At 34.7% G+C, this 15938-nt stretch overlaps 1 long non-coding RNA gene across 1 annotated transcript; it reads right to left on the bottom strand.

Moving 5' to 3' along the window:
* Positions 1–5170: 5170 nt before the first annotated feature.
* Positions 5171–15938, bottom strand: LOC109166069. Its single transcript, XR_002051608.1, has 3 exons — positions 15857–15938; positions 5497–5566; positions 5171–5383 (listed from the first exon to the last, which is right to left on the bottom strand). It is a non-coding gene; the product is annotated as an uncharacterized LOC109166069 (long non-coding RNA).

Genomic DNA, 15938 nt, shown 5'->3' with positions numbered 1-15938 from the left:
ACCAAATGTGGAAAAAAAATTGAAGTTGTGCACCTATTATGTCCGGAATAAAAGTCGTGAATCCCATTTGTCACCACATGTGAAGTCAAGGGACCAAAAGTGGAAAAAACTCATATTTTGGTGTTGTAGAGTAAAAAATATTATTTTAAATTCCATAGAAATTTTATTACAACTATGATTTTCGATCAATAAATTTGAATCCATGGGTAAAAATGTATAGATTCAAGTAAAAATATAATTAGCAAAACTCCTATAATATATAAAATAAAAGGAAGTTGAAATGAGATAGGATTACCCATTTGTCATGGTTTGTAAATCCCATCCAGACAAATTAGCAGCCACATTGAGTGCAACTTTCCACTCATTTACTTTTTGATCCCCAAATCGTTTGCTATGTTGATTCAAAGCATCACCAAACCTTCCTGTCTGATTGCGGACCTCTGAAGGATCAACATCGTAGAATATAGGAAGAACCATTTGGTTCAAATTTTGTTTACATTCCAAGATCTTCACCAGTTCATCAAGACACCATCTAGATTGGGCATAAGTTTTGGAGAATACAATGATGGATATCTTAGATCCTTCGATGGCCTTCAGCAGCTCAACAGAAATGTTTTCACCTTTCGAGATTCCTTCATCATCCAGAAATGTGTTAACTCCAACTTGACACAAATCTGTATAGAGATGATCAACAAAAGATTTTCGTGTCTCCCCTCTAAAACTCAAGAAAACATCATACATCCAATGAGCAGTTGATGAAAAAGCCATACCTGAAATTGAGTACACTATATTCTGTATTGAATTGCTAGCAGCTTGCCTGGTAACATTAATTTAAAAGAGTTAGGGGAACAGGTGAGCAGAACGATGCCTACGCTGTCAAATTTTGTATTTTTATGTAATGTAGTGTTTGAGAATAATTATGGCCGGCCTTCTTGTAGAACAACTCATTTGATGCAACCTATGTAGCCCAACAAGGAAAACAAGAATGGCGAAAACACCTATGAAACAAAACATGAAAAAATTGCAAATTAAATATATATATATATATATATATATATATATATATATATATATATGTATGTATGTATGTATGTATGTATGTATATATGTATGTTTGTATGTATGTATGTATGTGTGTATGTCTAGGCCTTTCAGTGCACATTGTCCCTTCATCCAGAGCACATGGTTGTGCCTTAAAGTGCATATTGTTGTACCTTCAACCTTTAAACCATACCATTCACATTTTTGCCTTTCTAGAATTTCAATGCACATTGTTGTGCCTTACAGTGCACAATATTGTGCCTTCAACCTTTAAGATCGTATGTGTTATATATATATATATATATATATATATATATATATATATATATATATATATATATATATATATATATATATATATATATATATAGGGAAGGGATCAGGTGCATTTGTTACTTCCCGTGCGGATGTGCGGTGGATTAATGTGCGTGAGGTTTATACTTAATGTGCGTGAGATTTGTACTCAATGTGCCTGAGAATTGTACTTAATGTGCGTCATGTTAATATGCGTGAGTTTTGTACTTAATGTGCCTGAGTATTGTGTTTAATGTGCGTGAGATTTGTGCTTAATGTGCGTGCGTATTTCAGAATTACGAGCTCAGAAGGAAGCAGAACAGAAACTCACGCACATTAACGCCCAAGCTTCTTGTTACTTCTTCCTTCAATTTGGCCATTGATTCTGGATTATCAGCTACCTTCAGTGCAGTTGAATGTTTATATAAATGACGCACGCACAGTAAAATTTGCACAACAGCTAAGTGTGGATTTCTGTTGTATTATTCTCATAATTTTTAACCACCATAGTTCGCCTCCGCATCATCATCATCAGGGAGGGGGCAAATGACTACTGGGGATGGGGAAGAAGCTGACATCAATATTTTCTGCTGCATTTTACACATTCACGCACATTAAGTACAAATCTCAGGCACATTAAGCACAACAGTCACGCACATTGAGTACAAATCTCACGCACATTAATCCACCGCACATCCGCACGGGAACCTTTCACTATATATATATATATATATATATATATATATATATATATATATATATATATATATAAAGAGCATTTGATCTTGAATGACTCATTAATTACTAATTTTAGTCGAATATTGTGATCTTTTATGATTTGTACTGTTGAAGATCATGTATCAAATTTAGTCTTTTCAATAGTTGTTGCATATTTTTGTGCTTTACAGTGCACAATTTTTGTCTTCCAGTGCACATTGTTATGCCTCCAGTGCACATTGTACCTCCTTCTAGTGCATATTGTTCCTCTTTGCAGTGCACATTGTTTTGGCTCGTATGTGGCGAATTTTTTTTTTTTTTTTAAGATGAGTTGATGAATGGCTGAGATACACTAGCACGTTTCACCTGCGACTTCTTTTTCACTTGAACCCCTCCATATATATATATATATATATATATATATATATATATATATATATATATATATATATATATATATATATATATAAAAGATCGGGTGCGAAGGGTAACAGGAGCATCCATGTGATATGTTACATTACGTCCTTTTCCTTGACTCCCCCTATCCACCATTAATCATACCAATAATGGTACACAATCTCTTAATTTTGACTTTTTTTTCTCTTTTTATTTATGTGACATTTTTACTCATTATTTAAAGAAAAGAGTGGTTCAATAGTTCAACTTCTCCCTTACAGTTAAAAGCATGTCACAAACAAGGTTTTTTTTTTTTTTTTTTTTTTTTTTTTTTTTTTTTTTTTTTTTTTTTTAAACCAATGGCTTAAGGGGCATAGTGGGTATTTTTATTTTTGATTTGTATCTTTTGCTTCACAAGAGTTTTTACTTAAGATGTGAGTTAAGAATGTATAACTTTTGGTTACCCATTTTGTTTTTATTCTTTAACCATGTTGTATTTGTTGTTGGCTTATTATACAAATCTTATTTATTCAGTACAAATATTGTTGTATTGTATTACGAATATGAATTGTAACGTCGAATTGTAGTACGAATAAAAAAGTAGAAAATAATATATTCTATTAAGAATTGTATTACACTATTTTACAATATTAGGCAAACCTTAATAGTATATGATTGTTTTTAGGAAGTTAAAATGGAGGTTTATTTTTATTAATAGTGAATTCTTATTGTTTCAATGAATAATAATAATAATAATAATAATAATAATAATAATAATAAAAGAAAAATGACATTTTTTATGTTTGAAATTTTTCACTGCACTTTTGAAAATTTAATTTACAATAATGCAAAGTAGACCTTGATTCATTATATAATTTGCAATCAAATTAAATTGTTGGGAAGGCCTTGTTGATAGACAGAATTGCAGGGTGTTGGTCCCGATAGAATGAGATGAGAGTCTAGAGGGGGGGGGGGGGGGTGAATAGACTCTTTTCGTTAGAAGCCCTAAGCGTCACCTTTCGGTGTCTTGGCGCAGCGGATAAGATAGATTTGTTTTAGATACTTTGCACGAGTTTGTGTAATTAGACAAACTTTCGGTAAAGATGATAAAGGAATGATATGAATGCAAAAAGAAAAGCGTAAGTAAAGAGTTAGAGGGGACACGAGATTTTATAGTGGTTTAGCCAATGTTGCCTACTCCACTCTTCTTCCACAACTGTTGGAAGGATTGCACTATCACTCTTAGTACAAGTACACAAAGACTTCCTTGATCACTAAGCCGGACAGCCTTCGTAGGTTTTTCAACTCCTCGAGTTTACTCCGCCTCTATCAACTTCTTCTCCTGAGTTGAGGTTGGTAGAAAATGATTTCTTGTATTCTCCAACGATGAGGTTTTGACTCTGAGATATGATTGCTTCAATTGATATCAAGACTTCCTTGAGGTGTTAGACAAATGATTCTTCAAGTAACTTAGCACCTCAAAACTGGTTCACAAAAGCTTTTAGTGAATTGTAGACTTTTCAAGAGCTTTTGTAAGTGAGTAAGTCGAGTGATAATGAACCAGCACCTTCTTAGCTGATGAAGGTGGGTTTTTATAGGTGATGAAAATTCATCCGTTGGAGGGAGATGAAATTTTCAAACCCTTTAACCATTGGACAAGGACCGGGGAGCTTCATGCATTAAATGCTCCATTAATGAGGTTGTACCATGTAGCCGTTGAAGGTATGGAAAGCATTAGAATTTGTCTTTTAGCTCCAGGAGATGGTACATCTTCATTTAATGCCTTTGAAAAGTGTGTCCCATACGATGAAGTCCTTATTGTCCTAGGATGTTGTCAAATCAGACAGGTGAAACATTCTTCTCGTTGTTGAAGAGAAGTGATGCTTGATAAAGATCGTCTTTAACAAAAACTGTCCTTTCATGCTTGTTGACAACTCCTGCTTGACTTTCGTTGTTCTTCATGTCTCGTGTCTTCTTTCGCCTTGGAGACCCTAACATCTAGTCATAACTCATTTTCGTGTGTTTGTCTAGCTTAACACGAATTACAAAGGAGTTATGACAACTCTCGTCTAGGACGAAAGCAGCGATTAAAAAGAACTAAAGGTTAGGGTTCTACTTTCTACATTACATTGGTATCATCAAAATCCTAATACAATGTTCCTAACACAGGGAACTATAATCTTCCATACTTGTTCTTCTTCTCCGCTGCTACAATCGAATCTCCCAAAAGACTAGATTTGTTGGAAGACTTTGCTGCTATGCCGTCCGATTTTGATTTGCGTTTACTGACCAAGTTGTGTCTCTCCTTCTTTAATTTCTTAATAATAATAATAATAATAATAATAATAATAATAATAATAATAATAATAATAATAATAATAATAATAATAATAATAATAATAAACTTATTAGATATCATATATAACTAATCTATCTTTATTAAACTCCTACTGAACAAGCACTACTAAAATTAATGATATTATAATTAAATTAGAATCAATGAATTATTAAACTGACAAAATTCAAATAATAGACAAATTTAATAATTAAAACAACCTAAAATTGAATAACTATCAAAGCTACTAATAATAACAATAATAAATAAAAATAAATATAAAATTAAATAATTATTGCAAATTAACTATAAAAAGTTATTTAAAATAGCAACAAAAATAATGTTTATCAACTACATTCATATATCTCCAACCCAACCTGAGCTGAGGCACCACTGTATTGGCTTTGCTTTCTGCAGGTACTGATACCAATCAACTCCGATCGATGGCCTGCTGTGACCAAAATGAAAGTCCATCGAAAACATATCAACAAATCCATGCCTCGAAAACATTGGAATAATGCAACAGACAAATGTTTTACATACTTGAAGCAAAGCAAAATCTTGACAGTGTCACCTGGCCTTCACTCATAACATGCATGCCTGCATTATACTATGGCATTCCATATAAGAGTTAATTAATACCAAAAGCATTATTTCCATCTAATCATGAGAGAGACACAGAAAGTGGTAGAGATCAGTGGAACATAACTAACCTGCAACTAACCACTTTTCAATCAAATGAATCCTCAAATTAAAGCACTGCAATTTGTAAGCTCAGCCAACCTTTTGTTGGAAAAAGTGCTTGTAATCTGTAATACATTTGAGATACAACAATAATACAGAATACAACAGGGAACAAAAACTGGATCATTTGATATCTTCAGGTGTGTAATCACTTTCCTATAAGCTTTAAATCTCCCTCTATAAAAGCAACAAGGTTCAAGATTTAATCTTATGGGATACAAAAAGATGAATGAAATTCTCAAGTTGCTTTGTTTGAGAATTCCCTGTAGAGATGTAAGCCTGTGAAGTATCTTGGTTTCCTGCAAAATAATTGCTTGTAAAATATGCATGTAAATTGCCTGTCCCTATCAGATGTTTCTCCAATATATTTATAGATGAAAAATATATATGTTTGGAGAAGTTACATGGAAGTTGTTGTGATTTAAAACTCAACTTCCATAAGATAAGATATATCCTGATTGATATATCTATCACTGGAGAAATAATAAAATTATTTTGAGTCAGTAACTGTATGCAAAATTATATATATATATATATATATATATATATATATATATATATATATATATATATATATTTATATATTCCTTACGCATGAAAACATGCAAAGAATAAATATAAATAATATCCATATATGTAGTTCAATAATCTCAAGCATACAACTACATATACCAAGCATGTTAAGTGTAACTTTGAAGCATAGAGCTTCAAAATGCATAAATAGAAGAGCATATTCCAAGCACGTTAAGTGCATATTCCAAGCACGTTAAGTGTAGTTTTGAAGCATATAGCTTCAAAATGCCCCAAAACCTTACGCATGAACATATCCAAACATGCATTAATACTCTCAAGCATATTAGCTATAACTCTCAAGCGTATTAGCTATATATCACAAGCATATAGCTATATACTCTCAAACATATTAGCTATATGCATTTCTCCCGGTATTTTAATTAACTTTCTACCAAACTAAAATAATATTTACAACTCCACAACTCCAAATATTATTTAAGCTTTCATGGTAGTTCATCTGAAACATTAATCTCCATTACTATATAAATTTCCTACATTCCTCCTCCATTTATATAGTAAAGACTAATACTTTACCAAGATAAATCCAAAACTCATGCATAAATGAAAGTGTCTTAGAGATTGAACTTTCACATAATATTATATGTGTTACATTAATTCGGATTGCAGTGATGGACGAACCTTGAATCACACAGTCTCTTTGAAGAAACGTAGATATAACAAACACAAGTTTTACAGTCATTACAACTCACTGTAACTTGACACTATTATGGCCATGTGTCCGTATCCTTTAATGAGCTCATACCAAGTAAAGCCCAAACTTGTTTGAAGCTGCCACACTTCATGCTCACAGAGGCTAATCTTTTATCTCATGCACTGCATCTTGCATTTTTACAAAAGATCAGTTAAGAGTAAAAACTCATCCCTACAACAATGCAGAACCAAGCATCACCTTTTCTTTGGATACAATTTTAATTAAAATTTTGATGCTTGCAAATCACAAAATGAAGTACTCATCTACATTGAACTCAAGGTCTAACGTAATAACTTAGACGTGAGTTGAGCTTTCCTTCACTTGCAATTTTAATTTAGGCTTTCCGTATCCCTTCCGATGAACCATGTCCTTTGCAAGGACTCTTGCAAACGGATCCGTTAAAACCGGGACTGTACCAAGTCCAGTGCTACAACACTATTACATAGGATTTTCCACATAGCTAAATCTCAAGCCCATGTGCCTTCAGTTGCCATTATAAACACTTGTTTATATGATATGGCCAGTGTAGTAGCATTGTCATAATGTACTAAACTGGTGACATCGGTTTTGGCCAAACCGGAATCTAAATAATTAAATTCCTTAGCCAATAAAATTCTTTCATGTCAAAGCCAACACAAGAAATTCAGATGCCGTAGTTGAAAAAGCAACTTTGCTTTTAGAACCCATAAAACAACACCTTCTCCAAGTAGAAATATCCATCTACTAAATGACAAACAAGTTTCATGATTACACATTCAACTGGCATTAGAATATCTTTTCAGGATGAAAATTTCTAATAAATATACTAAACCATAATTAATGGTTTTACTCAAGTATATCAAAATTCCTTTTAATCTCATCCACTTAGCCAACTGAACATGATGATAGATATAATTTTAATATCCTATTAATGAACTGGTGAAATAAAATATTTAATTGATTATAACCGGAACCCACTTAATAGGTTCCTAATCAATAAATATTTATATCCTGCAAATTCTACAACCAAGAATTTCAATCATCATGTTGAACTTATTAGCAGTGAGGACTTCTTAAAATAAAAATTCAACCTCCTCCATTTGAGACATCATCAACTTTAGAGAATAAACCTCCTCCATTCAGAGAACATCAACTTTGGAGAATAAACCATTTTGATTTTAAGCTTTTAACTTTTCATGTTTCTTCTAAACTGAAGAATCATACCAACTTGATGAACACACTGGAATTACACTGGAAAGGAAGAAGATTGGATTCTATTCATCACAAAGAAGAAAAGTGTTCTCTCTGTTTATTGGAATACATTGCGTTCTGGGAGAATGAAAGAAGAAGAAAGATTATTACAAGAAACGGGAAAAACAAGGCTTAAGTACTAAGCCTCAACAGTAGTTAACAAACTTAACAGCCTTGCTAACTAACTTGGTGAAAAGACAGAAAAGCCCCTGATGACTATTAGAGGACTAACTGCTAAGCTCCAACTGCTGCTTCTATAGCTGCCAATCCAAGCTATGCTTCATCACCCCCCCCCCCGCCCCCCCCCTTAAGCTGGAGAGTGAAGGTCTTGAAGTCCCAGCTTAGAATGGAAAACTTCAAAGAGAGTGATTGGAAGAGCCTTAGTGAGGCCATCAGCAATCTGTTTATGAGAAGGAATATGCATCAATTTAACCATTCCTTCTTGTACCTTTTGCCTAACAACATGGCAATCAATTTCAATATGTTTGGTGCGTTCATGGAAGACATTATTCTCCCCAATGGCCACTGCAGATTTATTATCACAAAATAAGGGTATGGCTGTGTTCCTTTTGACTCCCAAATCTGCTAAGAGGTAGAGTAACCACTGAATTTCACACACAGTTGTGGCTAAGGCCCTATATTCAGCTTCTGAAGATGACCTTGATATGGTAGCCTGTTTCTTTGTCTTCCAAGAAATGAGAGAGTCCCCAAGGAAAACACAGAAACCTGTAATTGACTTTCTTGTTTCAGCACAAGTGCCCCAATCTGAATCACTGAAACTCTGTAATTTTAGTTCTGAATTAGAGGAATAATGTAGTCCCTTTCCAGGAGCACCTTTCAGGTATCTTAGCACTCTATGTGCTGCAATCAAATGAGTGTTTCTTGGTTTATCCACATACTGACTAAGCTGCTGCACAGAATAAGATATATCAGGTCTGGTATTTGTGAGGTATAACAGCTTTCCAACTAACCTTCTATAGGTTTCTGGATTATCAATCATATCCCCTTCAGTACTTGTGAGCTTTGATCCTGGTGTACAAGGAGTTTTTGTTGGCTTTGCATCTAGAAAGCCATTCTCTTTTAATATTTCCAAAGTGTACTTTCTTTGGCAAAGGTTGATCTCACTGTGAGTTCTAATAGCCTCAATCCCCAAGAAGTAATTAAGACTTCCAAGATCCTTTATCTTGTATAGAGTATTTAGCATGTCCTTAATCCTTCTTATCTCAGCAGAATGTGTACCTGCTACTAGTATGTCATCTACATACACAAGTAGAGCAGTGAAGGTATTATTGCAGCACTTAGTAAATAGTGAAGGATCAGCCAGGGATTGTCTGAAACCATCAGCTTGCAAAGACTTTGTAAGTTTGGAGTTCCACTGTCTACTAGCCTGCCTTAAACCATACAGAGATTTCAACAACTTACAAACCTGATTAGGCTTAGTATCTTTGAGTCCTGGAGGCAAACTCATGTAAACTTCCTCATCCAAATCACCATGCAAGAAGGCATTGTTTATATCAAGCTGCTGAATATCCCACCCCTTGGCAACTGCTATGGCCAAAAAGGTCTTGATGGTAGTCATCCTAGCCACTGGGGAAAATGTTTCCATGTAGTTTACCCCCAGCTGCTGTGTATAGCCTTTTGCCACTAACCTGGCTTTAAACATTTCCACTGTCCCATCTGCTCTAAGCTTTACCTTGTACACCCACCTACACCCTATAGCTGTTTTTCCTTTGGGTAGCTCAGTCAAAACCCAAGTGTTTGTCTGATTCAAAGCATCTATTTCTGCCTGCATAGCTTTCTTCCATTCATCACTTTGGATGGCTTCATGATAGGACTGTGGCTCACTAATATATGTAACAGATAAGATACATGCCTTATGCATGGGGGACAAATTCTCATGAGTAATGAAATTCTCTATAGGATGTGGGGAACATCTTTTACCAGTTCTTTCTCCTATCATCAACTGGCAATAGTAATCATTGAGTCTGTGAGACACAGCCCTGGACCTTGTAGATCTTTTTGGCTGCTGTTGACTATCATGGCTCTCTGGGGATTGAGTGTTGTTGGTGGAAACTGAGGCCTCCTTATCATTGGATTCACCCACACCACTGGAAAGCAAGGCATCTGAGTCTGCATCTCTCTCAATGCTTCTCTCAGGGCTATTTCTGCCTCTGTAATCAGGAGAATGGGCACTTTCTGTCATCAAACCATCATCTATACTTCTTGTGTGTTCCAGAGAAGGTGGCATTGCTTGTTCCTTAATGGAAACAGGAATAATGGGTAAAGTAGAATTGTAGAGCTCATTTGCAGGAGTGGCTGCATGTGGACCTTCTTGGTTTTTGAAGGGGAAAGCCTGCTCATAAAACTTCACATCTCTGGAAACAAAAATAAGTTTGTCAGCAAGATCATAAAGCATGTACCCTTTCTTATCAGCTGGGTACCCCAAGAAGATGGCCTTTCTTGCTCTAGGTTCCATTTTATTTCTTCCCTGAGGTATTGAAGCAGCAAAACACAAACACCCAAAAGTCCTCAATTGTGTGTAATCCATATCCTTCCCAGTCAACAATTTCAAGGGATAGCACCCATCTAAAACATCTGTAGGCAATCTGTTTATAAGATAGGTGGCATGCAATACACAATGGCCCCAAAATTCCAGGGGCAGACCTGATTGGAACCTCAAGGATCTGGCTATATTCAGAATATGTTGGTGTTTTCTCTCCACAACTCCATTCTGTTGGGGAGTATATACACAAGACTTTTGATGGACCATCCCTTTCTCATCAAAAAAGACATCCATCATGAATTCAGTCCCATTATCAGTCCTAACTGTTTTGATTTTGGCAGAAAACTGTGTAAGGACATAGTTATAGAATCTTTGGAAAGCAGATTTGACTTGTGACTTATTCTTGAGCATATGTAGCCATGTGAACCTACTGTAATCATCAACAATGCTCAGAAAGTAATGTTCTCCCTCAAGAGTAGCAACAGGGAAGGGACCCCACACATCCATATGGATTAATTCAAAGACTTGCTGAGCTCTAGTTGTGCTAACAGGAAATGTTGACCTCTTGTGTTTAGCTAAATGACAAACATCACATATGAAAGTGCACTGTTTCTGTGACTGTAAAGAATCAAATTCAATGCCATTGAAAAGAGAGATTTTATTAATGGGATAATGCCCCAATCTGTTGTGCCACAATTGTATGGTCAAACTGTTACATTGCTAGCTATTCTTATCTAAGGATTGAGACTGCTTCTTCACAGGGGGAATCTGAACCAGGTACAACCCATTTCTCTCCTTAGCAAAACCACCCATGGTTCCAAGAGGCCCCTGAATAACACAATAATCAGCATCCATCACAAGCCTACATCCTGATTGTTTGGCCAATCTACTAACTGATATGATATTGAAGGTAAAAGAGGGTATGTATAGAACATTTTCCAAAATCAGTCCCTTATCAAATCTAACCTGCCTCATACGGGTGACACTCACAACTTCACCATTTGGCAATTTAATTGAAATTCCATCAATCTTGAAACATTTATCAAAATATTGTAAAGAGCATGTGATATGGTCTGTGGCCCCTGAGTCTAAAATCCAGATTGTGTGTGTGTTTATGGCAGTATTAACATAAACACTAGGACTAAAAGTACCTTCAGTGTGAGCTTCCATATTCTCCTCAAAAGCAGGTGTGGATCCAGATTGAGCAACTGCTATAGCTGCATTAGTTGAACCATGATTCTGGTTCTGCAATATGGCTAGTAACTTCTGACACTGGTTAGTGGACAACCCAATATCAGAAACTTGATTCACAGATGAGCTTAACGCTTTCTGGGAGTCTTGAGGTTGCCTATTCCTGGACTTAAAACCTGGTACCCATCCAGGAGGGTAACCATTCTTTTTATAACATTTCTCTATAGTATGTCCATTCATCCCATAATAAGTGCATTTGGGGACATTCCTTCCACCATTATTAGGGAATTTCTTCTTATTGTTAAAGGCCACTGCTGCCACTTGGGACTGTTCTTCATCTGACTGACTTTGAGTACCTTGAATAGCATTAGATTGAACAAAATCATTGGATCTTTGGATAATGGCTCCCCTTTGATTTTCCTCTAAACTTCAAAGTCATGTTTAGGACTTTTTCCATATCTGGAATGGGGTCCATTACAAGAACTCCAGATTTGATTGATTCATACTCTTCATTTAATCCCTCCAAGAATCTGATTATTTGATCATCATCTCTCTGTTTCTGCATCCTATTCATCAGAGTGCAAGAACAACTAGGGACACATTCACAGAGCAACAAAGGTCTAAGAGCATTCAATTGTTGCCATAGGGCATCACTTTTGGTGAAGTACTCGTTCACAGACATTCTTCCCTGGACATTCTTAAAAATTTCATTCTGTATTTCCGAAATCTTATGAGGGTCCGATTGTGAATACCTTTTCCGCAAAGCATCCCAGATATCCGCGACTTTATCAAAGTACATGATACTCTCTACGATGTTAGGGCTTACGGATCTCAAGATCCAGGTACAAACTATTCGATTGCATCTCCTCCAGGTCCCAACTCTGGGATCGCTTTCGTCTGGGATTGGGGCTGTCCCATTGACAAAGACGAACTTGTTCTTGACCTCCAACGCGATTCTCATCGCTCTACTCCAGGAGGCATAATTGATTTCAGTGAGGGGGGGCGATACAAGACTGAGGTTGGGATTTTCTGTGACTTGCAGGTAAAAGGGGTCATCGAATTCATCGACGCGTTGGTTCTGAGGAATCTGTCTGGGATTTTGACTGGAAGTGGCTCCGGCGTGTGTTGTTTGCCCGGGATTGCCATTATTCTCAGATTCCATAACCACTGCTGCAGCGTAGCTCCTTAACCGCTCTGATACCATGATGAACACACTGGAATTACACTGGAAAGGAAGAAGATTGGATTCTATTCATCACAAAGAAGAAAAGTGTTCTCTCTGTTTATTGGAATACATTGAGTTCTGGGAGAATGAAAGAAGAAGAAAGATTATTACAAGAAACGGGAAAAACAAGGCTTAAGTACTAAGCCTCAACAGTAGTTAACAAACTTAACAGCCTTGCTAACTAACTTGGTGAAAAGACAGAAAAGCCCCTGATGACTATTAGAGGACTAACTGCTAAGCTCCAACTGCTGCTTCTATAGCTGCCAATCCAAGCTATGCTTCATCACAACTTAAATCATAATCCTTGATTTAAATTTAAACTTTCTTTTCACTGCTAACTGCCAGCCATACTAGATAAACTAGTAAACTTTTTGGCTTTCAAAATTTTAACACATTCTCAATATGAGAAACTTTGTGTTAAAGGCATTCATATATTTTATGAATTTCATTATGCATATCTCATGCATAAAAATTTATGCATCCCTTCATAAGAAATATAACAGAGTATTTCAAAGGCATTTATGGCTTTATCAGAAATATTAATAACATAATATTTCAAAAGCTTTCACAACGATAAAAATCATCTGTGTGCTTAAATAATCAATAATTCCATGCATGACATTGAAATTATTTCCAACTTACAATCATTAAACATTGTAACCATGCATAGGAAAACAAGAAATTGACAATACAAAATTAATCCAAATTTGATAAAATTTACAGCACCCCAAGATTCAACATATTATATATGTATCTTGTATACTATGTATGCAACCGAGACAAAGTCACAATATAAAAATATTTATATACATGCATAAACATATCCTTATATTTAGCAGGCTATGCAAAATTCAAAAGAATCTCATGCATATCTTCTAGACATAAGCCAGAACTTAACCAGTAAACAAAATAAAACTTACATTCATGCCGATGCCGAGACAAATAAAATGTATTGTACCGTTCTCATCCTGTAACTTGTATCTGCTTTAATGGTCATCACTTTCGGCCTTTGACACGCTGAAACCACACACCCACTCTAGGGAAGTACACATCTTCTCATGCCAATTAATCATGGCTAACAAAGCGATTTATTTAAATAAAATCATTTTACACATCTCACTAATCATCTTGGCATCACTTGATGCCCCATCACTTTAAGTGAAGATGAAAACAAAACTTGCATAACATGAATTTAATCCACATGTACAACATGTACACAGCATGCCATGAATAACATGCAAAAATCGCATGAAAAACCTTCATGTACAATAGAAAGTGATTTCTGTCATTCTTACCACCAAATTCGAAATTCTCATTCCGAAAATTTCCGTGATTGGAAATTGTTCACGCCTGGCATCTTGTCTTCAAAACTTTCAAGACAAGACCATGATCACAGATTTAGAAATTTTAAAGCTTATAGATTGTTGGAAAAAGTGCTTGTAATCTGTAATACATTTGAGATACAACAATAATACAGAATACAACAGGGAACAAAAATTGGATCATTTGATATCTTCAGGCGTGTAATCACTTTCCTATAAGCTTTAAATCTCCCTCTATAAAAGCAACAAGGTTCAAGATTTAATCTTATGGGATACAAGAAGATGAATGAAATTCTCAAGTTGCTTTGTTTGAGAATTTCCTGTAGAACTGTAGGACTGTGAAGTATCTTGATTTCCTGCAAATTGATTGCCTGTAAATTGCATCTCCCTTTCAGATGTTTCTCCAAAATATTTATAGATGAAAAATATATCTGTTTGGAGAAGTTACATGGAAGTTGCTGTAATTTAAAACTCAACTTCCATAAGATAAGATATATCTGATTGATATATCTATCACTGGAGAAACTAACATATATTGAGCCAGTAACTGTATGCAAAATTATATACATACATACATACATACATACATACATACATACATACATACATACATACATACATATATATATATATATATATATATATATATATATATATATATATATATATATATATATATATATATATATATTCCTTATGCAAGTAAACATGCAAAGGATAAATATAAATAATATACATATATGTAGTTCAAAAATCTCAAGCATACAGCTACATATACCAAGCATGTTAAGTGTAACTTGGCAGATGTAAGCCTGTGAAGTATCTTGGTTTCCTGCAAAATAATTGCTTGTAAAATATGCATGTAAATTGCCTGTCCCTATCAGATGTTTCTCCAATATATTTATAGATGAAAAATATATCTGTTTGGAGAAGTTACATGGAAGTTGCTGTGATTTAAAACTCAACTTCCATAAGATAAGATATATCTTGATTGATATATCTATCACTGGAGAAATTAATATATATTGAGCCAGTAACTGTATGCAAAATTTTATATATATATATATATATATATATATATATATATATATATATATATATATATATATATATATATATATATATATATATATTCCTTACGCATGGAAACATGCAAAGGATAAATATAAATAATATACATATATGTAGTTCAAAAATCTCAAGCATACAGCTACATATACCAAGCATGTTAAGTGTAACTTTGAAGCATATAGCTTCAAAATGCATAAATAGAAGAGCATATTCCAAGCACGTTAAGTGTAGTTTTGAAGCATATAGCTTCAAAATGCCCCAAACCTTACGCATGAACATATCCAAAGATGCATTAATACTCTCAAGCATATTAGCTATATATCACAAGCATATAGCTATATACTCTCAAGCATATTAGTTATATACATTTCTCCCAGTATTTTAATTAACTTTCTACCAAACTAAAATAATATTTACAACTCCACAACTCCGAATATTATTTAAGCTTTCATGGTAGTTCATCTGAAACATTAATCTCCATTACTATATAAATTTCCTACACCTTTTGCAGGTGAGAAAATACAACTTTTCCAGTCTTTTCAAGCTTGAGCCAGCCCGTCACACAGTCGATTTATCCAAAAAAA

This window comes from Ipomoea nil, unplaced genomic scaffold, assembly GCF_001879475.1.
Source record: "Ipomoea nil cultivar Tokyo-kokei standard unplaced genomic scaffold, Asagao_1.1 scaffold3087, whole genome shotgun sequence".
Taxonomy (NCBI): Eukaryota; Viridiplantae; Streptophyta; class Magnoliopsida; order Solanales; family Convolvulaceae; genus Ipomoea; species Ipomoea nil.
This window is presented reverse-complemented; position numbering and strand designations above follow the sequence as displayed.